This window comes from Taudactylus pleione, unplaced genomic scaffold (assembly GCF_031769625.1).
Source record: "Taudactylus pleione unplaced genomic scaffold, aTauple2 ptg000201l, whole genome shotgun sequence".
Classification (NCBI taxonomy): domain Eukaryota; kingdom Metazoa; phylum Chordata; class Amphibia; order Anura; family Myobatrachidae; genus Taudactylus; species Taudactylus pleione.
Genome location: NW_028284603.1, coordinates 3,118,153 through 3,140,900, shown reverse-complemented (window position 1 = coordinate 3,140,900; position 22,748 = coordinate 3,118,153). Strand labels below are relative to the sequence as shown.

Genomic DNA, 22,748 nt, shown 5'->3' with positions numbered 1-22,748 from the left:
CAGGTTATTTCTAGGGGTTTCCACTACACAATGATGCAGTATTCAGGAAAATTAGTTCAGTTGCTATTGCGCCAACTTGGAGCAAACAGCCATCCATAAATTCTTATAATATTAGTATAGATAATTTAGCCCCATTAATAATGGAGTATAATAGTAATGTCCTCTTAATAATGATGTATAATAATATTGCGTCCCGTGTTTTACAAGATTAATATTTCTGGCGTTTACTTTCTGATATTTATATTCCACAGTGTAGTGGATTTAATACTAACTATTTCTTGAGCCGACATAGGGTCTGATTCAGAGATGGGCGCAATGCTGATAATTGCGCAGTTGAGCGTTTACCAGTAAAATGTGCATGCATTGCGCATGTGTCAAGTTACCGTAGTTTCTCACAGCAATTTTTAACTCGCAGTATGATTGACAGGTGGGGAGCATTTGTTGGAGGTAACGGGGACCTGCGGCAAAGAACGCAAGCGTGTCACGACTGGTTTCGGGAAGTGTCAGCCTGCTCATAATCCCGTACGCAGTGATTATGGCTTTGGCGTCTCAATTCTCGCAGCCATTCTGAGTATCCATAGAGTTACTTAGAACTGTGATAATCTATCTGCAACCGATGATAAGATAAATACTTTGTCATTGTACAAAACATTGAAATTTCAAACCAGGTCACCCACGTACACATTTCGGTAAAGAACAGCATCATTATTAAAGATCCCCAACTAGGTTCATCTTTACAGTAATGGATGGGGAAATAACTGTTCCTATACCGAGAAGTTCTAGATTTAATACACTGAAAACGCCGTTTGGAGGGTAAGAGAGAGCACACACTATGATACGTATGCTGGTAATATTTTACAATGCTATTTCCATTCTGTAAACTATTCTTAATATAAATTTCTCCAACAGTTGGTAACTCACTGCGTCTTTGTACGCAGATGCTTGGATTTGCAAAGCCGCCGGTGGGCGTCTCCATACAAATCCCGGCGACTGCAACATTTGCATGTTTTCGCACAGCAGCTGCATACACAGGCGTAGCAGTAGCGGCAGCATTAGCATACAGCTCTGACATCAGGTCTATAGTCCGTAGAGCTTCCTAAAGCAAATGAAACAAGAATTGGCAATCCCGCCCATTTTATAGATGGGCAGCCAATCAGGAGTGGTGACAGACAGTTGTTAAAACTAGTAGGCCACTTTTTTATTTTTTTTATTTTCTATCATTTTTAACCCTGGTACTTACCTTCCCGGAATACCTGGCTGGTATGTGCTGGTGATGTGTGGTGATTACATAACTGTCAGGAAAAAACAGTCATCGATAAATGACCTCTCCAGTATCCTTATTAGTGGCTGGTGTGGTTCTCGCCTTCTAATATCTCACCAGGATTCACTGTAAATGGCTGAAATACAGAGGGACACATTGCCCGCAGCAATCAGTAATTTCCTGTGTGATGTGTCAGGGAATTCATTCTCCTAAACTGTGCTGTTATTCTCTATAGTTTGTGTTTAACATGAGTATGATCTCTCATGTGTCCCATTATTATAATCTGTATGTAAACTGCAAAAATAGCATTATGTAGGGGTTCCCAAACTCTGTCCTCAAGGCACCCTAACAGTTCAGGTTTTACGTTATCCATTCTTGTGCATAAATGGTATAATCAAACTGACTGAGGCACGAATTAAGTCACCTGTGCTTAAGAAGTGATAGCCTTAAAACCTGGACTGTTAGGGTGCCTTGAGGACAGAGTTTGGGAACCAATGGTATAATGAAACATAAATAGTATAAAACCAGAAGTGGAAACGTACCGTGAATGGTTCCTTCTTGCATACAGGGGTATTCATAGTTTTTGCGTTAATATCGGAGGTATGACGTCATTATCGCAGGTTTTACTTTTACACAGTATTCAATTTCAAAGACTTATCACAGTTTTGAAAAGTCTTTGATAAAAAAACGGGGATAACTTTTCACCACTGAATAGGTGTCGAAAAAAACTGCAGAATTGGGGTTTAGGGGTGCAGGCTTAAAAAAAATAGCCTGCACCCCTGGGAATGACATTTAAAAAAGAACTGTGTCAAAAAAACTTTAAAAAAAAAATAGGGACACCCCAAAAAATGAATTAAAAAATTGGGGTGAAAAAAAAAAAAGGGAAAAACTTGTTTAAAAATAGGGAAATAGGTTCAGGGCTATTCTGCAAGCGGCAGGTGTTTTCTAGAATAGATTTATAGCGGTAGGTGCACAATTGCAGAATTTTTAAAAACTTACTTTAGGGACATCAAAATATGCTAGTACCCATTTTCATGTACCCCAAATTTGATGGGACCACTTAAAAAAATGAAAAAAATAACCTAAGTGCTCTTCTGCATCACTTCTTCAATGTCGGAAAAAAAACACCTGCTGCGGCTATTTAAATCCCCGACTTTCAATTAAAGGCTAAAACGGGGGTACCCATAGTGATCCCCCATGTTTTTACTACTTTAAGGGGGTCTTACAATTATTTTAAGGAAAAATTCGTAACTTTTCGCAAATCTAACTTCGGAGTTTCCCGTTTTCGTTAATTTTATATTGAATATGGGGATAAGCGGGAGTGCGCCCGATACTTTCTACTTCAGGGTCCATAGGGTATCCACAGGATACCTTGGGGTATAGGTGTGACGTCAGTCGCTGGGCACCATAGAGTTAAGCTTTTCAGCCTCCCAGGATGCACTAGGGTCCCCCTCCTATACCCCGCCCCCGAGCCAAGGCACCTCAGTTTAGTTTGGTGCCCGGCCGGCGTCGGGTGCACCTGTCGGAGTGGGGGCTAGAAGAGCCCCTGAAGCTTTCTTCAGTGCAGATGTGGCTGCACATCTGGATGTACAGCATGGACAGTCAGTCCTGACGTCCATGCTGTCTTCCCTACACCCCCGCCGGTACCAGAACGCTGGTACCGATCCGGGGATGCTGGTGAGCATCTGGGGTCACAGCTAGCGGTGACCCCAGATGTTCCGGACCATGGCCGGATCCAAGGGGGACAAAGGTAAGCAGCGGGGTCCCGCGGTGGGTCCCCGCTGGTCACATGGTCCTAAGTCCCCAGGCAGGGGGCTCCCTGGGGACTGGCTGCAGCGTGGAGCCAGGCGACCAACCTGCGCTTTCCACTACCCCCTGGGACAGCGGACCGCAGCAGAGCGGTAGCGCTGCGGCGTCCCAGGGGTTAAATGCATGCCAGGGGAGCGCGCCTTCCCTATCTCACAGCCGGCGCCTCCCCCGCTGCACACAGCCCTCTCTGCATGCTGCCGACTGGTCCTGTGGCAGCGCTCCTCCCCCAGGCCAGCCTCCTCTCTGCTCCTCGGCGGCCATCTTCTCCAGAACGCATGGTGAACGCTGCTGGAAGCGCTGGACGGAAGCATCGTGGTCTGGGTCCCCCCGCATACCTCTCCTCCGCTGTGGTCAGGTCTGTGTATGCAGCGCTGTGTCCTACCAGGCCCTGTGTCTGCGTAGTTGAGTGATCAGCGCTGTTAGTGCAGGAATTGATTTTCTTTGCATTGTATGTGACTGTGCTAGCGCTGCCTGCAACTTTTCTTCTCTAAACTGTCAGCTTTATTACTGTCCCTGTTCTTTCTGCTAAGCCCTTGCGGTGCGGTGCTGCAGGGTGGTCTCTCGCCTATTTAAGTTATAATTGGTGAGAGAGGTCACATACGTGGTGCCATCATGTCCGAAAGTGATTTTCCCCTCCGGCTACAGTGTACTACGTGTAAAGTACCGTTAGCGGAGGGGGAGGGTAGCGCGGAGGGCCTTTGCCGGCAGTGTTTGTCCATGGCGCGGCCTCTTACGGTTACAGCACCGGTACAGGAGCCGCCCTGGGCTTGTTTCGCTCAGGCGCTTACAGCCTTAGTGGGCCAGTTAGCTCCGCAGCCCGCGTTTACACCGATGGGTTTATCCCAGCAGTCAGTGGTGTCGTCACCCATGCAGGGTTTCCCACGACAATTGGTGGTACCCCACAGTCTCCCTATTTCCCCGCTCCCGGTTTCTCAGGAGCCAGCGTGGGTTAACTCCCTGACGAGTTCTGTACAGCACTTGTCGGATGTGTTGCAAGGGGAGTCTGTGATGCGGCCGCATAAACGGCCGGTGGCGTCTCTGTCGGCTCCTTATGAGGATGACGAGGGGACGTCTGATGATGGGGAGATTCTGGATCCTTACGATCAGGAACCTCTCCATACGAAGGACGCTGATGCTAAGTCCAAAGTATATATTCCTGGACTTATTCGGGCGGTCCGCACAGCCTTGGTGATTGAGGACGAAGTTCCCCCAGCGGCTAAATCTAAGTATGCCTTTTTCAAGGATGTGAAGGACGATGCCACAGTCTTTCCTCTTTCGGGTCAGTTGGTGGACCATTTAGAGGAGGCGTGGAAACAGCCTGGCAAAAGATACCAGCCGCAGAGACGCCTGGCGGTGGCTTATCCATTCGCAGATAATTATTTTGCAAAGTGGGAATCCCCTCCACAGGTGGATTCTCACGTGACCCGTCTTGTCCGTAGTGCCACATTGCCGATGCCATCCATGTCCTCCCTTAAGGATGCTACGGACCGCAAGGTGGAAATCTGCCTGAAGTCCGCTTATTCCCTTGCGGGGGGGGCAGCACGGCCGGCTATGGCCATTTGCTGGGTTGCCAGAGCGATGGAGCGCTGGGCGGATTCATTAGAGGCTTCTTTTGATTCCGACTGTCCGGCCGAACAGGCGGAGTTGATTGGCAATCTCCGTGATTCGGCCACCTACATCAACGAGGCAGCCCTAGACATTAGTACTCTGTTGTCTAGGATTTCTTCAGCAGCGGTAGCTGCTCGTCGCACCTTGTGGCTGCGATCCTGGAAGGCGGACGCAGATTCCAAAAAGGGTCTGGAGGCGTTGCCATTTACCGGAGAAGTTCTCTTCGGTCCGGATCTGGATAAGATTGTGGCCACGCTGGCGACAGCCAAATCGGCTTGTCTCCCGTCGGCCGCTGCTCCTTCTGGTTCTGGACCATCGTCCTTTCGGTCATCTAGGGCCCAGGGCAGGCCCAAACCACAGTCGTTTCCTCGACAGGCTGGTCCTAAGAAATCGGCCAAGCCCCGGAAGCAGGCATGGAGTACCAGACGTCCGGCCCCCAAGCCAGATGACAAGCCTGCGGCCTGACGGTCCGGGCCTCCCTTTGGGGGATCCCAGGGTGGGAGGCCGCCTGCTACAGTTCGCCCAGTGTTGGTCGACCACTACGACAGACACTTGGGTTCTGGAGGTGGTTTCCCACGGATTCGCCCTCTCCTTCCGGCACAGACCCCCGGCTCGATTCTTCACCACGGGTCTACCATCAGACCGGAACAAGGCTACGGAGCTGCGGAAGGTATTGCACACTATGCTCCAGGCTGGAGTTATAGTGCCTGTTCCATTCTCCCAGAGGGGCCAGGGTTTCTATTCAAATCTATTTTTGGTACAGAAACCCAATGGGTCATATCGTCCGATTCTCAACCTCAAAGCACTCAACAAGTCTTTGCGGGTCCCGAAGTTTCGGATGGAGACCCTACGGTCCATCATTCTGGCGCTGGAACCTGGGGACTACATGGTGTCATTGGACATACGGGACGCTTACCTGCATGTCCCTATTCTTTTGCGCCATCAACAGTTCCTCAGGTTTGCAATCCGCAGCGACCACTTCCAGTTTCGGGCGTTACCTTTTGGCCTGGCGACAGCACCACGTGTTTTCACCAAGGTGATGGCGGTCATGGCGGCTTCTCTGCGGCTGCAGGGAGTCCGCATGTTGCCGTATTTGGACGACCTGTTATTGGTGGCAGGATCTCCAGAGCTCCTGTTACGCCACTTGGACCTGACCATTGCACTGCTGCAACGGCACGGCTGGCTAATCAACTGGCAGAAGTCCACTCTAATCCCGTCTCGGAGGATTCTGCATCTTGGAGCCTTATTGGACTCGGGACAGCAAAGGATCTTCGTGACGGAGGACAAGATCTCTGTTTTACAGTCAAGGGTGCGCAGTTGTCTGCACAGCCGCCGGGTGTCCTTACACTCGGCGATGAGGTTACTGGGCTCCATGGTGTCGGTGTTCGACATGGTGGAATACGCCCAGTTTCACTCCAGACCTCTGCAGCACCTGATCCTGTCCAAGTGGAACGGGCTGCCTCAGTCTCTGAAGTCCCAGACGATTGTGCTCACCCCGGAGGTTCGCCTGTCCCTTGCGTGGTGGTTAAAGACGACCCACCTCAACAAGGGACGTCCGTTCTGGGTTCCAAATTGGGTCCTGTTGACAACGGACGCCAGTCTTCGGGGCTGGGGAGCAGTTTCGGGTCCACACTTGTTCCAGGGCAGGTGGACGCCGACAGAAGCGGAGCTTCCAATAAATATCTTGGAACTCCGTGCGGTCTTCAATGCTCTCCAGCAGGCACAGCGGTTTCTCCAGGGTCACCCGGTGCAGGTCCAGTCGGACAACGCTACCACCGTGGCCTACATAAACAGGCAAGGAGGAACTCGCAGTCGGGCGGCTCTCGTAGAGGTCTCTCGGATCCTGGTTTGGGCGGAGCGCAATCTTCCGGCCATATCAGCGGTCTTCATCCCGGGAGTGCTAAATTGGGAGGCAGACTTTCTAATTCGCCAGGACGTTCATCCGGGGGAATGGTCCCTGCACCCGGACGTTTTTCAACTACTGGTGGACAGGTGGGGTCTTCCAGAAATCTACCTCATGGCGTCCCGGCACAACAACAAGTTGCCGGTGTACGGGTCTCGCACAAGAGACAAAGGGGCGTCTCTGGTGGATGCTCTGTCCGTCCGGTGGACGTTCCGGTTCGCATACCTGTTCCCTCCGGTCTCCCTTCTTCCACGGGTAATCCGGAAATTCAAACAGGAGGGAGGGACGCTCCTGTTGATAGCTCCCACGTGGCCCAGACTGCACTGGTTCTCAGACCTTCAGGGTCTGTCCGTGGACAGTCCTCTGCGGTTGCCGCTACGACCGGACCTTCTGTCTCGGGGTCCTTGCCTTCACCCGGACCTGACTCGGCTGTCTTTGACGGCGTGGCTGTTGAGACGGCCATGCTGAGGTCCCGGGAGTTTTCCAGCTCTGTGGTGCGTACCATGTTACGAGCTCGGAAACCGTCTTCCGCGAGGATATACCATCGCGTGTGGCATACGTTCTTCCAGTGGTGTCGACCGAGAGGTTATGCACCGTGGGAGTTTCGTCTGTCTCGGATTCTCGCCTTCCTGCAAGCGGGACTAGATCATGGGCTTCGCCTTGCTTCTTTGAAGGTACAGGTTTCGGCCCTATCTGTCTGGTTTCACCGTAGGATTGCTACAATCCCGGATGTGCGCACATTTATGCAGGGTGTTCTCCGCATTCAGCCGCCCTTTGTTCCACCTGTGGCGCCTTGGGATTTGGCTGTGGTCCTGAGGGCTCTCCAAGGACCGCCGTTTGAACCACTGGGCTCAGTGGATCTTAAATGGCTAACAGCTAAGACTGTTTTCCTTCTGGCCATTGCTTCGGCCAGACGTGTTTCTGAGTTAGGGGCTCTTTCTTGTAGACCCCCTTTCTTGGTTTTTCATTTTTTCATGGGAACAGGGCAGTGCTCCGCACTCGGCCCGAGTTTCTTCCCAAAGTTGTTTCCCAGTTTCATGTTAACGAGGAAATAGTTGTTCCGGCCTTTAACACACCGGGTCTTTCCGTGGGTGAGGCCTCTTTGGATGTTGTGCGGGCCTTAAGGACTTATGTTGACCGCACTTCTTCGTTTAGGAAGTCGGACGCTTTGTTTGTCCTCTATGGCTTCCGTAAAAAGGGTTGGCCTGCTTCAAAGCAAACTTTGGCAGCCTGGATCCGTATGGCTATTTCTGATGCTTATCTTCATGAAGGTCTACCGGTCCCTCCTTCTCTGAAGGCTCATTCCACTAGGTCTGTGGGTCCTTCGTGGGCAGCTCGACGTGGTGCCTCGGCAGTTCAGATCTGCAAGGCTGCTACGTGGTCCTCTGTCCATACCTTCGTGAGGTATTACAGGTTTGACACCTTCGCCTCTCAGGATGCTTCCTTCGGGCGGCGGATTCTCCTTTCTGCACAGGAGCGTCCCCACCCTTAAAGGATACTGCTTTGGGACATCCCCAAGGTATCCTGTGGATACCCTATGGACCCTGAAGTAGAAAATATGAGATATGGTAAGAACTTACCCTTGTTATCTCTATTTCTACGAAGTCCATAGGGTTCCACAGGACTCCCGCCCTGTCGCACCTGTGCTGCAGATGGGCTTTGCTCTGGTCACCGGTTTTCCGTCTCCCTCTGTGGTGAGAATGTGATTCTTGTATGTGTCCAGATCTTTTTTCTCTCTCTTCCTTCTCCTCCTCCGGCCTATGGCTTGATAACTAACTGAGGTGCCTTGGCTCGGGGGCGGGGTATAGGAGGGGGACCCTAGTGCATCCTGGGAGGCTGAAAAGCTTAACTCTATGGTGCCCAGCGACTGACGTCACACCTATACCCCAAGGTATCCTGTGGAACCCTATGGACTTCGTAGAAATAGAGATAACAAGGGTAAGTTCTTACCATATCTCATATTTTAACGCAGGTAAAAACTCTGATATGAAACGTTAACTTCGACTGTGAAGTTAACGTTTCATATTGAATACCCCTCATAGTCTTTTAAAACTTGCTACCTTCTAAGCATTTTTGTTCAAGTATTAAAGGGAAACTCGTAAGTAAGGTTAGTGGCAACAGGACGTTTTACATTGCATCTTAAACTCAGCCTTTGATGCAACATATTAATAATCTCTATTTCAAAGAGCAGCATTATTTGCCTTTGGATAATGACAGACCAGTGGGTACTGAGCACACTTGATAATTAGCTTAATGAAAAAAATCACAGCAAGGTTATTAACCTTCATATAAATGAAAAGGTAATGGTCAGGGATTATTCATTAAACACAGTGGAGGACCAAAATTAGTTTTGCAATAATCTCCTTGAGTGACAGTACTGTCCATGATGATCAGCTGACATGTGTTTGTAGGCTTTGTGTTTGTACAGATGTGTGCACATACATCTATCCTCCATGCGCTACACGTCGCGCCACACATGACGCTTGAGCTCCGTGTGCCTCGGTAGCGCCAAAAGTCTTTCGTGCAACATTTTACCTTCAAATGCATCTTATTCACATTGTGATGCGAATAGTTAGTACAAGCAACCTCTGATTAAAATGATATGCAGCATGCCTGTGCTTTGTGCGTGACTGCGTATCTACATGCATACCGCTACATTACAGTATCAGCGTCTGTAACACAGTAACGTAGCGTTTCGCATGTAGATGCACAGAGAACATAGACATGCTGCATATCATTTTAATCAGCAGAAGCTGCTTGTGAATAAGACGCATTTGAAGGTAAAAAGTCGCACAAAAAGGACGCTCTGCACTAACGAGACACCACGACATGCCGCGATTAGAAGGGCTGTTTAACGTGCAAGGAGGCTAGATATATGTGGAGACATCTGTAGGCTTTGTAGTGTGTAAGCTCATTTTAAACATTTTGGTGATTTGCAGAATACATTGATGGTGTCAGGGTGGGAGTGTGTTGTGGGTCCTGAGTATAGGGTACTCAGCAATAAGCTGGAACAATTAGTACTGATTATTATTATTATTATTATTATTATTATTATTATTATTATTACATTTATCCTTTATTTATTTTTGAAACCAAGTGAACAAAAAAAGAATGCAAAAGACTTATAGTACAAAATATTGCATGACGTGGGATACAAGCTATATAAACCTTGTTTCATATGCATTCAAGCCCACAGAAGTGGTGCCATTGTGGGGATGTATGATGGTATAAGTGAGGGAAGGTAGAGGGCCCTGCTCGTGAGAGGTTACACGCTTGTTCACTTGTGCGCTTGTTCACTCAGTGTAGATGAACCAGGAGTTCGGATGCATCAGGCCAATTGGAATGACATTATGTACAGTGTGTATACACAATTGCGCACTCCCGCTGGTCGTACACAATATCTTTTGGTTGGCCGTGCTGCATCACCATCCAGAAGATATCGTGTACGAGGTGGAGCAGTTTAATGAAGGACTGAACAAGATATTGTTCCGTTGCTCATTAAATTGCAAAGTGTGTATTGGCAATCACTGATAGTCCTGGGCGTACCGATCGCCTGTTGTTCTGATGTGTACCCACCCTAACACATTTAAATTCACTTAAATGTGTTAAATGTGTACTGTAGGGGATAAAGGTTGTCACGTTATCTTGCAATTAGCTTTTTTTATTGTAAATAATCCTTTTTTTTTTCTGTAATATACCTAAGGACAATGACATTGTTTTGTCATTGCTGCTGAGTGTCTTTGTTACATGTATACATAAATTCATTATTTGGACATTGTGCAAATGGTTGACCAATTGTGTCATCAAGCCATTATGATGATTTCCATCCAACTTGATTTCCTTTTAAACTTCTTTTTTTAAGATAATTCCATAATGAAGCATGATCATTAACATAATCAAAGCACATTTGCTGTTCTGTACTTGTTTTGTTTGCATAACTATTTTTCTTGCTCATTGCCAATAAACATTCCGTGACAATCTGTTTTTTTTTTTTTTTTTTTAGGGAAACCCCTTTTTATTTTATCGTCTTCAAAATTTAGATGCCAATTGGTGTTTAGTTTGGGTTGGGTATAGGATGTCGGCGCTTCGGCAGTCAGGAACCTGACGCCAGCATCCCGACAGGGTTAGGATAAAGACACCTGTCGGGTAAGTATCCTAACCCTAACTGCACCCTAACCCTCCCCCCTAGTGCCTAACCCCCCACCCCGGTGCCTATCCCTAACCCTCCCCCTCCCCCCTAGTTCCTAACCCTCCCCCTGGTGCCTAACCCCTCTACTTACAGTCAGCATGCCTGCGCTGGGATTCTGACTGGTGTCTGGATTCCGGCACCAGCATCCCGACAGCCGGGATTGCAACTGCATCACTTTAGTTACTGTACATGTGCTGTATGCTTTATGTTTGGGCACAAATGAGAAAAACTATTTTTTTTCATATTTTTTTTTTTTCCGTCTATGTTAATGCTGGGAGGGAATTGCTAATTTTTCAAGTAAATTGGACTAATCCAATCACTATGTAATTCAGATATGACCAATAGACACCTTTGCTACAGGCAATCCCAATGTACCAAATTCTAGAAATCAAACAGTAATAAGTAATAATTTGTTAAACAAATATGTCCTGCACTTTGGCCAAATATAGATCTGGTCAGCCATGTTTCTGACGATCGATTGAATAGGTACAATAGTATTCAATTGGTGAGGTTGGTTAGATGTCTCGTGATTCTTGTTGGGATAATGGGGGGGGGGGTGGAGAGATGCATCAAACATTCCATAGAGCAGGGGTGGGGAGGGCCATTTTGATATATACAACATTAATCGTGGGCCCAGTGCAGGCCACACCCCCTCCATGTGACATCACACTGGGGTGGGGCTACAATCGCCGGTGATTACAGCAATGCCCGGAGCATCCTGAGAATGCTCTGGGGAGCTGTAAGGGTACTTGATAAATGATAGCTAGAAGCTGATTGGTTGCAATCTCTCCACTTGTCCTCTTTAGAATATTGATGCATCTCCCCCACGGTCCAAAAGAGTACTACAGGTTGAGTCTCCCATATCCAAATATTCCGAAATACGGAAAAGTTTAGCATGACTGAGATAGTGACACCTTTGCTTTTTGATGGTTCAATGTACACAAACTTTGTTTTAAGGCACAAAATTATTGAAAATAAAGTAGAAAATTACCTGCAGGCTGTGTGTATAAGGTGTATATGAAACATAATTTAATTTCATGTATGTACACAAACTTTGTTTGAGCCACAAAATAATTGAAAATATTGTATAAAATGACCTGTAGACTGTGTGTATAAGGTGTATATAACACATAAATGCATTCTGTGTTTAGATTTGGGTCCTATTCTCAACATATTACATTATGGTATGAAAATATTCCAAAATACGCAATATTCCGATATCCAAAATACCCCTGGTTCTAAGCATTTTGGATATGGGAGACTCAACCTGTATACAGTTACACTGTATGATATGTTTTTTCTATGTTTATATGAAGTGAAGGAATCTTTATAATGGTCCCATGCATATTTGCAGTTGGAAGAGAAATATTATAGTAAACCTAAAAATGTAATATTGTTTCATTGTTATGCTGACTCTTACTACAGATTTGTTTCAAATGTAAAGTTCAATGGAGTGCTATCCCCTGCCTGACAAAAGCAAGACCCATCCTACAGCATAGTCGGTGGTCCAAATATGACAAAAAGCTGAAATAACAGTTCTCCATGTCAGTACTTTCTTTCAAACTAATGCTGGGTACACACTTATGAATTTATTGTTTGTTTGATCGACAAATAATATATTGCGAGTGCATAGTTGGTTGTGTATACCTGATATGTCTATGAACGATGTCGTTCACAAACATATCAGGTCGGCCCTGCAGCACAGCCGTTGCCAAAATATCTGTATGTGTGTATGGGAAACCTGCTGCCCGTATGTACACACTGCTGACTGATCACCTGTCCTAGTGTGTACCCAGCATTACAGTGACATCACTGTCAATCCTGACACATAGGGGTATATTTACTAAAGTGAGAGTTATTAGAAGTGGCGATGTTGCCTATAGCAACCAATCAGATTCTAGCTATTCTCTTCTAGAAGGTGCTGAATAAATGTTAAGTAGAATCTGATGTTGCTATGGGCAACATCTTCACTTTTAAAAACTCTCACTTTGTTATATATACCCCTCATATTCCTCCCTCTACACTACCTCATATAGACACTCCTAAGTGAAATTAAATCCTGCAAAGAGCCTCTCTAAATATGGCAGCCATCAGCAAAAGGATGATGCATATAGTAAGCTGGAAATAGTTATTTAAGTTTTACCACTTAATTTTTTTTGTCCACAGATGTAATACATAGGCTGTATATTAATATTTAGTTTTGGGCTTACTTGTATCTATGTACAGCAGCCCGATAGGCCTTTATTGGGGAAAACCATTATCTAGAATAAGTTAAATATTTCAGGTGGGCAGCATTGTGACCAACCTCTCTTAAATTGTGTCCCTCAGCTTTAGCCACAAACTTTTACATTGTAAAACGTATCCATGCGTGATCCTTTTGAAAAAAATTCCTTTGTTGCCATGTGATCTCCTATAACAACGCCTCTTTGTTCTGATCTAATCACAGATTTTGGATTTGCTGTTTCAAATGTCTTTATTCAAAAGAGTTAAAGCCTGTGAGATCTGCACCAGGAAATAACACCCTGTCATTCAGCACCTCGCAGTCACACATGTCCAACAACTGGTTTTTGTAACCCTACACCATAACAAAAAGAGAAGAAAGCTTAAGAAAGAAGTTGTTTTTCGTGCAAAACAATGTAAAGTGGGCACAAATCCTAGTTACATATTAAAGTTCTAACATTTGATTCTGTTTAGTTGATAGTGTAAATGTTTTTTATTCATTTCATTTTTAGGTGACCCTTTCTCTTCAGTGCCGGGGAACCTTTCTTTTTGAATTGCCAAAATTCACAAAAAAGGGATTTTTTTCTTCCTTTGTGCAGCCCATGTTAGTAAGGAACTCCCCACCTTTCCTAGATTGTCACCGTTACAGGAATGCAGGTACAATGTGGATGGCAGCCAGCAGAGATGAAAGTGGCCTCTGCTGCTGGAACCAAGCTGTCCTAGTTCAGGAGACGGTTGATTGGTGAATGTGGATCCTGAATGGTTTGGCTGTGGCTCATACCCAATTAGAAGCCGAGGTCATTGCGTTTTGTTTCATGACCGCTGTCTTCCCAGGGCCAGAGCTGCCTCCACTTCTGACTCTCTGCAGTGGCAGTAATTTGGTCCACTTTAACATAACTCCTGGTTTAGTTTTTATAAAATGGAATTGGCACCAAGTAATCAGGAAGTGGGCAGACGACAAGAAATACACTATAGACACTAACAGAAAGTTATATACAGGTTGAGTCTCCGATATCCAAAATGCTTGGGACTAGGGGTATTTTGGATAACGGAATATTCCGTATTTTGGAATATTTGCATATCATAATGAAATATCTTTTTCAATGGGACCCAAATATACACACAGAATGCATTTATGTGTTTTATACACCTTATACACATAGCCTGCAGGTAATTTTATACTATATTTTCAATAATTTTGTGGCTCAAACAAAGTTTGTGTACATTCATGAAATTCATTTATGTTTCATATACACCCTATACACACAGCCTGCAGGTAATTTTATACAATATTTTTAATAATTTGTGCCTTAGACAAAGTTTGTGTACATTGAACCGTCAAAAAGCAAACGTTTAATTTTCTCAGTTAAGCCAAAAAAATTCCGTATTTCGGAATATTTGGATATGGGAGACTCAATCTGTATAAACGTTTCAATATAGCTTTTGTAATATTAATACAGGAAATGTTGGTTGATTGTAACAGATCTATTTTCTTTGTTTTTTTTTTCTTTATTTTCTTTTTTTAATTTATTTAGAGCTCTGTTGTATTCTTTGAAACTTGGGAGCAATTTGTTTTTTTGGCTTTAAATTCCACCTTGTTTATGTCACTTTGCATTGTAGTACAGTTTTACAATAATTGGTCCTTGCTGCTTATATTCTGTGCTTTTGAAATATTCAATCATCATGTTGGGATTTACTTTCAAACATGAGAATGCTGCAGGAATATTGACTTTAATTTCAGTAAATAAAATATTTTCTATGTGAGACAGACTCCAGGGTGTTGATTTAATTAGTTGTTAAAATCAATCAGATTGCAGAGTCATAGTAATGGATTGGGTGAGTCAAATTGGCACTATTTATGCTCCTCTCCTGTGGGTGCCACCATGCTGGCGGAATGGGTGGGGCCACCATGGGTATTGCTTCAAAAAGAGAGAAAGTTACTTTTTTTTTTTTTTTTGTTGCTGAATGCTTAACATTATAGATCAGAACATCAATGCATAACATGATAACACGATTTCTGGTTCTAAAACTGGAATTATGGTAATCTAGTTTTACAGTTTACAATTATGTGTGTCTAATGCAGGAGTGGAGAATCTCTTTTCTGCCGAAGGCCATTTTGAAATATATAACATTATTCACGGTCCTGGTGCGGGCCTCGTCCCCTCCATGTGATGTCACACAGGGGCGGGGCCACAATCGCCGGAGATTACAGCAATGCCCAAAGCATCCTAAGGATGCTCCAGGAACTGTAAGGGCAGCGGTGTGACCGTCTGAAGCGTCCTAAGGACGCTCAAGGCGGCACTGCTGCGTAGATTTTTGGCTGCAGGTTGCTATTACAGGCACTCTTCTAGCCAAATGAGGCTAGCAGAAAAAAGCTCAGAGGGCCAGATCAAATGATTCCGGGGGCCTTATACAGCCCTCGGACCCTCAGATCCCCATCCCTGGTCTAATGCAAGACCAGTTCTTAGGGTTGCCTGTGTGATATGCTGGGTCATATCTGGTGCCATGGTGGTTGTACAGGGCCATATCTGGAGCCAGGTATTTGCTCTCTTTGCAACCAGGTCCCGCTCTCTTCAGCTACCAACTTGTGCCCTGCCCAGCACTAAACTCCCGAAACCAGTCATAGTGCAGTGTACAGCAGAAGCCAGTATAATTATCAGCTTATAGCTGTCCTCTGTGCTTAGAGACACTCCTCAAACCCCATTCTGCAAACCATAGTAAGATCATTGTTTTCAATCTCCGACTAGTGCTGCACCGATATAGAGTGGTTGCTATCTTTTTAAGTACAGATGTGTGCATTTCAGCAATGTTAGTAATTATCATCATTATGTATATTTATTTATGTTGCTAGACCTCATAGGTGAGTAATGTAAAAAAAAAAAAAAAATTCCCAGAGAAACACTGATGGACACAATAACAGCTTTTTGCTTGGATGGTAATGTGTGTTTGCCTTTTGTATTGTACTATTGTTATAACTGTTTGTTTTAAGTTTTTGATTAAAGTGCTTTTATACCTTTGTACTGCCCTGATGGTAAGCCCGTCCCTCTCCCACACACCCTATGTAGCTAGTCTGTGAGAGATTGATTCAGTTAAGGTCCGTGTCTACTTCTCACCTACTGTGTCTTAATTGCTGGAACAGCTGGTATGGGTTGTGTACAAAGGTAGTGGTCCGTAATGGGGACCCTACCAAAGATATCCCTGTAGGGCGGAATGCCCAAAGTGTAGGCAATGTGCAATCTGGCAATATACAACAGTGTACAAACTGGCAGCCACTTTTATTTATTTATTTATTTATATATATATATATATATATATATATATATATATATATATATATATTTTAAAGAAAGGCTCGATTATATGCAGAAACACTAAAGGTCCCCATACATGGTGCAATATATCAGCCGATCCGACGGATTGTAAAGATATTTCTGCATCTATCTGTATATCTATCTCCATGTGTGGGTATATCGGTCAGAAGGGCTCCCGTTGGATCGTACATCGCTCCTCCAGATCTTTCTGCATGTTCAGTTGATCTGGGGAGAGATGTACGATCCCATTCAGCACTATGCGGATGGGGGGCGCCGGCATATCGGGCTCTCGGTGACCCGATTGCTCCGTTTGTGGGGACCACCCAATATGTTGGACATTGGATCGGCTGTTGCGTCGCATGGTGCATATTGCACCATGTTTGGGGGCCTTAACTCCAGGACATTGGAGCAAAATGTTTTTTTTTTTTTTTTTTAATTTATATTTGTTGGTACAATTCCTTATTTATATTTTGTTTCTCTATATGTGATTAAACTTATTTTTGCTGCTTAGTCACTTTTTATTGCACTATGGAACTTAATCTACACTGTTTGTATCCCTGGTGATTGTTTTATCACATTTTACATTTGACAGATTAAAAAAAACCCTTTAGTTCTGTGTTCTCTTGCATCTGACAATGGTACCGCGCGCTTATCATCAGCTTTATCAGAGGTATAATGCGCTTCATATAAACAGTGACAGCTGCTGATGTGAATATAGGAGCTCTGGTGTGTACAGATCCTCCCATTATGACAACTCCTAGTAAACAAACAACGCAAAGGGAAAACTTCTCTGGATGAAACATATGTTAACTATAAAGAGAGAAGTGCCTGTTCTTATAAAGCCCACATTAATATGATCTAAAGAGAGAACATGGTAGATAAAAATGCGCATGATGCAGAATTGTTAAAAGTCGCAGATGAGTTTATGTTTTAGCTTAGAGACAGTTTTTGTACTTTGGTTCTCTGAAAGTCCCTCATGAGAGCATCCTGCACTGGATGTACAGGATCTGTTTACATATTTATTTATTTCGTATCAAATTTCGCCGGCTGTACTTTGCCGGAATTCATGTACGTTTTTCTGTTTTTTTTTTCTTTTTTCTTTTTAATACATTGTTGTACCTCATTTATAAATAACTAGCGGTTTCACACAGGAGCAAATTTTTTTAACCAAGGTCTTATAAGATTGCCTTGTAGATGACCTTTAGTTGTTTTTCCTCCTGACATCAACACGAAAAAGATACAGGGCCATATTCAATTCATCGGAGGTTTTGCCGTCGAAAACTTATTGCGCGTATATCCCCGTATTCAATTTCAATTTGGCAAAAATGGGACCCGGCAAAAATGAAATTGGCGAAAAGTCCTGTCGTTTTTGGGGAAATCAGCCTGACACTCCCCTAAAGATGCTCTGACATGGGGGTTCACTATGGGTACCCCCCGAATAGCCCTGCAAAAGGTATTTGGGGTCTTTGAATGGTCTCAATAGGTGCTATTTAGCGTCTTCAGGACAGTGGTGAAGCATAGCATTTAGCAACTTTTTTCGACAAAATAAGTATTCCCATCAAATTTGGGGTACTTGAAAATGGGTGCAAGCATATTTCAAAGTCAAGCGCCAAAAACGCACCTTCAGCATGCACCTGCAATCAAAAATACACCTCCCCCATACTTGCAGACCCCCCCCCAAGGCTATTTCGCTAGTTTTTGGATTTGTACCCACCCCCACTTTGAATTTTTTCGCCCACATTTTCAAAGTGCTATTTTGGGGTGTCCTTTTTGTGTTTTGTTATGTGTTATTTGAGGCAGTTTGCATCAAGGGGGGTGTACAAAGGGTGCAGAGTGGTTTCCGCACCTTAAAACCCCAAATCTGCAGTTTTTGCTGCCGGGTATTCATAGGCGAAACTTTATCGCCTATTACATTGCATTGCGTTTTCGCACCGGCGAAAAGACGCTAAAATTGAATTATTATTTAACTAAATAGAGATTAAAGGATATTTTGGGGGAAATTCAATTGCCGCGATAATGTCATAATTTTATTGCACGCCCTGTGAATGTGAATTCCGCTTATCGCTTGTTTTTTTGCATAATTCAATACCAAAAGTTGTGATGTGGCATTCGCGCGAAAGTTCTTCCTAGTTTTGCCTGCGATAAATATGATAATAGGGAAATCTGCCTGTACCCCAAAAACAAGCAAAGTGATATAGGATGATAATATAGAAGTGTATCGGTGGCCCTAGTAAAAGTATTTGGGGTTCTTAAATTGTGTCAAATGGTTGTTATATGCATATTTCTAAAACAGTCAAATAATGGTAGTGAGCAAGTTTTTTTGCAAAATAAATGTTCTTTTAAATTGGGGGTGCATAAAAATGCCTATAAGTATATATTTGTGTCATTTAACGACACTTAAAAAAAAACAAAAACCTTTAACCCCCACCTGCAATCTTAAAAACACCTGTCCCATTCATACAGAACCCTCATATACCTGTTCCACATCAACTAACTCATTTTCATGCACTTTTTATTTTTTCACCCCAAAAATATATCAGTATTGGCCAAACTGAGCTAATTAAAACATTAGTTTTGACCAATTAGTCATTAAGGAAGGTGTCCCATTGTTTCTGAACCAAGGCCCTGATTCAGAGCCGGACGCTCTGACAGAGCGCTCGCTCTGAATCAGGGCTGTCCTTGCTGATTTTAGAGCGGCCTCCTGGCTGCTCGCATAGCTGTGGGAGACCACCCACAGCTATAGTGAGCGCCCAATAGGGCTTGTGACGAGACCCTTGTTGTAGGGTCTCATTGCCGCAAGCCCTGGAGTGCTTTGGGCTCTATCAGAGCCAAGAGCACTCCCACTGACATCACTTGTGATATCAGTGGGGCCGGCCCCAGATGGTGGGCGTTCCCATGGGAACGCCTCCGTCTGGGCAGCAACGCCCTCAGCACGCTCACCAAAGGGGACTTGCTGTCACTCACCATCGACAGCACGCCCCCTTTGTAGCGAGATCCATAGCGACGGCTTGGCCGTCGCTATCCGGGTCTCGTGCATGCGCACGACGGAGCCGGCTCCCTCGTGCGCATGCGCACTGGGCCAACATCGACCCGCTTGCGAGTGCTCAGTGCTCGCGAGCGGTTCTAAATTAGGCCCCAAGTCCCAACAATTTTACCTTTTTGAAATTTAGATTTTTCCGCAACTTGCCACCTGCTCAGGAGGTGGTGAAAACTTTGTCGCGAAAACAGCATAACTAAATTTGCACCCATGAAAACCCCGGGTATTAGGATAGCGCAAAAAAGTTTAAATTTGCACAATAAGCCATTTTTTGCGAATAATTGAATTCCCCCCCTTAATTTCAGAAAAGGTTGAATGATATAGTTTTTTCTAGTCCAGTTTGACCACAGATGCCAGAGATTGTTATATGCTAAAATATTAAGTCCATTAAGAATCGCGTATTGCCTTGAATTGCCTGTGAAGTAGAAATTGCAACAATCCCTGTCCTGGAGAATAGAGTGCAATAAGTGATGTTTTATCTGAATTTGTATTTAAGTTTGTAATATAATTGTCATGGTGATATCTGACCTCAGCCCATGTACTATAGGATTATGTCATCGGGGTGCATACATGAATTTGAACTGTGCTGTTGGTTGCTGTAAGTGCAAAGTGATTTAGACACGCTTTTGTTTTTTTGCACCACTGTTGCGTATATAATCTACAATAGAACCGCATTCTGTATATTTGTACAAATTTATGCTAATGCAAGTATCCATGTGACTCTAAACAGGAAGCCGCACCGCTCGCTGCTTTTCCGCCTGCACCCGTCACCATTGGTATCTGCTCGTGCACCTGACCCATACAAGATGTAAGAGATGAGTTAGAAACAAGCTTCCCTTGTTGTACGCGTGCCTCAGAATAGCACAGAACACTAGCTATGTGGCCACAACTCTTCCTTCAGATGGATCTCTTGCATGCGACCGCAACATTGGCGCTCAGAAGTGCCCATGTCAGGGACAGAGATCTGCCCAACTCTGAGATACAGCGGGTAAAATAAGTATTGAACACATCAACATTTTTCTCAGTAAATATATTTGTAATAGGGCTATTGTAATGAGATTTTCACCAAATGTCAGCAACAACCCATGCAATCCACACATGCAAAGAAATCAAACCATAGATGTCCATAAATTAAGTTATGTGTAATAATGTGAAATGACACAGGCAAAAAATATTGAACACATGAAGAAAGGGAGATGCAAAAAGGCAAGGAAAGCCAAGACACCAGCTGAAATCTATCAGTAATTAGAAAGCAATCCTGTCCCATGTCAGTGCAAATTAATATAAGCTGGTTCAGTCCAAACTGATGGCCTATTAAAAGGTGTCTCATTACCAAGGTGTCACACAAGAAACATCTCATGATGGGTAAAAGCAAAGAGCTCTCTCAAGCAACATATTCTTGTAAAAAACATACTGATGGCATTGGTTACAGAAGGATTTCTAAACGTATAAATGTTCCAGTGAGCACTGTTGGGGGTCATAATCCCGGAAGTGGAAAGAACATCATTTCACCATAAACCAGCGATGACCAGGTGCTCCTCGAAAAATTTCTCACAGAGGAATGAAAAGAATTATCAGAAGAGTTGTCCAAGACTCAAGGACCACTTGTGGAGAGCTTCAGAAAGACCTGGAATTGGCAGGTACAATTGTTTCAAAGAAAACAATAAATAATGCACTCAACCGGCATGGCCTGTATGCATGCTCACCATGCAAGACTCCATTGCTGAAGAAAAAGCATGTTGAAGCTTGTTTAAAGTTTGCTGCACAACCTTTGGACAAGCCTGTGAAATACTTGGAGATTATAGTGTGGCCACATGAGACCAAAATTGAACTCGTTGGATGTCATAATACACACCATGTTTGATGGAGCAATTGCACTGCACTTCGACCCAAAAACACAATACCAACAGTGAAGTTTAGAGGTGGGAACATCATGGTTTGGGGCTGTATTTCAGCATACGGTACTGGCATACTTCATATGATTTGAATTAAGGATCAATGGAAAAATGTACCGAGACATTCTTGATAAAAGTCTTCTGCCATCTACCAGGATGCTGAAGATGAAACGAGGGTGGACATTTCAACAAGACAATGATCCCAAGCACACAGCCAAGGACACTCTCAATTGGTTTCAGAGAAAGAAAATAAAGCTGCTGGAATGGCCCAGCCAATCACCTGACTTGAATCCATTAGAAAATCTATGGAAAGAACTAAAGATCAGAGTTCATAGAAGAGGCCCACGGAACCTTCAAGATTTGAAGACTGTTTGTGTGGAAGAATGGGCCAAAATCACACCTGAGCAATGCATGTGACTAGTTTCTCCATACAAGAGGCATCTTGAAGCTGTCATTACCAACAAAGGCTTTTGTACGAAGTATTAAATAAATTTCAGTAAGCGTGTTCAATACTTTTTCCCTGTGTCATTTCACATTATTACACAGAACTTAAATTTATGGACATCTACGGTTTGATTTCTTTGCATGTGTGGATTGCATTGGTTGTTGCTGACGGGATGTAGTCAGCGGCCGCCGGTCTAAATGCCGATGCTGATATCCCGACAGAGTTAAGATAGGTGTCGAAATGCTGACGCCTATCTTAATCCCGACGCCGGAAAGCAGACGGATGGATGCTCGAATGAGAAGTCCGGGGCGCCTGTCCTCTTAGCCATGGGAGGGGGGGATCGTTAGGGCAGTTAGCAGGGTTAGCGTTAGGTTTGAGTGGGGGGGAGGTTAGGGGTAGGCACCCCTAGGGGGGAGGGTTAGGGTCAGGCACCACTGGGGGGGGCTGTTAGGTTTAGGCTCTAAGGGGAGAGGGTTAGGTTTAGGCACGAAGGAGGGGGACTTAGGCTCAGGAACTAACGGGGAGGGTTAGGGTGTGGGGTGGGGAGAGTTAGGGGTGAGGGTAAGTATACTTACCCAGCCCCTGTCGGGATACCAACTATTGGAATGCCGTTGTCTGTATTCTGACAGGAGGCATTCCGACAGCCGGCATATCATACCGATTCCGTTGCTGACATTTGGTGAAAATTTCATTACAATAACCCCATCACAAATATATTTACTGAGAAAAATGTTGATGTGTTCAATACTTATTTTACCCGCTGTATGTAAAATCGCTATAGCACATGTGTGGTTTTCGGCCATGTAGGAAGCTACGTGCAACTATGATCAGTCCCTAGGTGACTAGTGGGAGTATTGTGTACCCTGTTCGTACTATATGGGGTAAAGGCACCAATCCTGCAGTGTTTTGCGCAGAGTGCATGAACACCGCTTGAACTGAACAGGATGTAGCGGCTGTAGATCGCTATAGAGCAGTGGTTCCCAAACTGGGTGCCTGAGGATACTTGCAGGGGTGCCTCGGGTTGGTGGTCCAGTACCAAATAAAATTATTTTTAGTCAGGGTGATAGGCA

At 44.6% G+C, this 22,748-nt stretch overlaps 1 protein-coding gene across 1 annotated transcript in view; it reads left to right on the top strand.

The window, feature by feature from the left end:
• Window positions 1-22,748, top strand: part of KIF16B (kinesin family member 16B) — a 366,374-nt gene that overhangs the window by 12,599 nt on the left and 331,027 nt on the right. The window lies entirely within an intron of this gene.